Genomic DNA, 2,165 nt, shown 5'->3' with positions numbered 1-2,165 from the left:
TCTTGGGGAATATGCCAGGCTTTCTAGGTGCTTCTTCTGGTGGGTTGTTCAGAAACTCAATGGCTTTTTCTGCTTGCTCTTTTGTTTCAAACTCCACAAAGGCAAATCCCTTAGGATCCCCAATAGACTTGTAATGTGGAATGCTTATGTAAACCACATTGCCGCATTTCCCAAATACTCTCTCAATCCAGCTTTGAGTGACATTTTTGGGGAGCAACTCCACATATACTGTGCGTTCTTCCTCGTCCTTTGGTCTCTCTCCTAGGGGTTTTTTCCTCCTGATTCTGGTCCCTTCTAAGTCCAACTCTACAACAGATGAGCTTTTCAGCGCTCTGGCTATTAGCTTCCCATCAGTTATCAGCTTCTTCATTTTGTTAAAAGATACCAGGAGAGAAATGTCCACATATCCATCTCTAGACTTTTCAATTTGCTCTCGCAGAAACCTGTCCTTGTGAAGGTTTGCATCTCCAAACCAGAAGTCCACCTGCTTAGCAATATCTGCAAGCACCTGTTTAACCCGTGATCGCTTCTTTTTTTCTTCTTTTCTCTTCTCAGTGCTTTCTTCCATAGTTTTTTGGTTTTCAGTTTCCATTTCTGTGCACGTCCCCAGATTCATAGTCAGCGCCTGTGTTCTCTTCCACGCTTTCCGTCTCCCGACTCCCAGGAAGTCTTTAATTCAATTGAAAAGACCTTCTATGTAGGCATGCCGAAAAACTAATATTGCAGAATAATGGGTAGGACACACTGATTAGCCTCTGTCTGTAACAAGAGCTACTACTGATCACCAATATAGCAGAGAATCTTAACATTATTCAATGATTGCTTTTATTTACCATTTTGGTAGAATGAGTAACAAAATGTCAGTTAAGAATCTCCCAAGTAGGATGGGTTGGAGGCCCCTGGCACATATATAGCAAAGGTCTGCCTGGTCAGGCCTCAGTGGGAGAACATGTACTTAATCCTTGAAAGACTTAAGGCCCCAGGGAAGGGGGAGGCCTGGTGGAGGAAGGGAGCAGCCTCTCAGAGGCAAGGAATAGGATGAGGAACTGTGGGAGGGGTTATCAGGAAGGGGCAACAACTGAAATGTAAATGAATAAAATAATTTTAATAAAGAAAATAATCTCAATGTGAAAGCAGCAGATAGGAAAGAAAACTGAGAAATATTGACTTCTGGACATGGCATGGCTGTGACTTGTATCAACTTATAGCAAATGTACTTACCTGCACAAGATCAAGCTGGACAACATTCTAAGCTGGATTGGAGTGGGCACAATTAGGCCCCATCCCTATAAGAGGAGCTCTTGTCAGTTGCTGACTACCAAGAGTGGGAGAGTCACTCCTTTGGGAATATGGCCTCTGGTAGGTTGCTCATGACCCAGTAGATAGACAACATTATAGCTTGCATATGAATACCAATAAGTCAACTCTGGGTTATTGACAAGAAGAAATAAAAAAGACATGAAGCTGAGAAGGAGGTAGGGTAAGGAAACAAAAGAGAGTCGAAAGTAGATAGTGCTGGGTGGATATGATAAAAATACATTGTGTAAATACATAGAACTTTCAAGAATAAAAAATTAAAAAAGAGAAGTGTCTCAGTATGTGTTAAATATCAATATGAAATCAGACTTTTAATTCAGATATTGAAGGTCTTGAATTTTATAACCAGTTAAGGGCAGAAAAGACTTTTAACTTGAAGAAGAAAGAACTTGAACCACGGTGGCCAATATGATTCTCCATTGCCATGGCCACATGAATCAAATTGTTATACAAGTACTGAGGGTAGAGGTTAAGTACTTCTACTTTAATAGAAGTCAATTTTACAGGTGATGAAGGACCAAGTTGAACAATGGCAACATATTGGTTTACATTTTTATTCTTACTCTACTTGTATAATTGGAAGCTTTATCTTAAAATTCATTCAATCTAATAGAATTATTGAATTTTGGCACCTATAATTTTGAAAGTATGGATCAAAATTAACTTCTTTCAAAATATATGTTATTATTTTTAATAAACTATTTTGGACAAAAAGATATTTCTCATGAATAAAAACACTATTTTATAATTTGTGAAGGTACACATTGTATTTTGATATGTGCATAGGTAAAAACTGATTTATATAGTAAACAACCTAAGACATTTTGTGGTAAGAGTACCAAAAGTCT

The 2,165-nt window shown here is 38.3% G+C and overlaps 1 pseudogene across 1 annotated transcript; it reads right to left on the bottom strand.

Moving 5' to 3' along the window:
* Position 1: 1 nt before the first annotated feature.
* Positions 2-655, bottom strand: LOC116086739 (annotated as a pseudogene). The gene has a single exon (XR_004117129.1). The product of XR_004117129.1 is annotated as a la-related protein 7 pseudogene (transcript).
* Positions 656-2,165: the final 1,510 nt, after the last annotated feature.

Source organism: Mastomys coucha, chromosome X, assembly GCF_008632895.1.
Source record: "Mastomys coucha isolate ucsf_1 chromosome X, UCSF_Mcou_1, whole genome shotgun sequence".
Lineage (NCBI taxonomy): Eukaryota > Metazoa > Chordata > Mammalia > Rodentia > Muridae > Mastomys > Mastomys coucha.
This window is presented reverse-complemented; position numbering and strand designations above follow the sequence as displayed.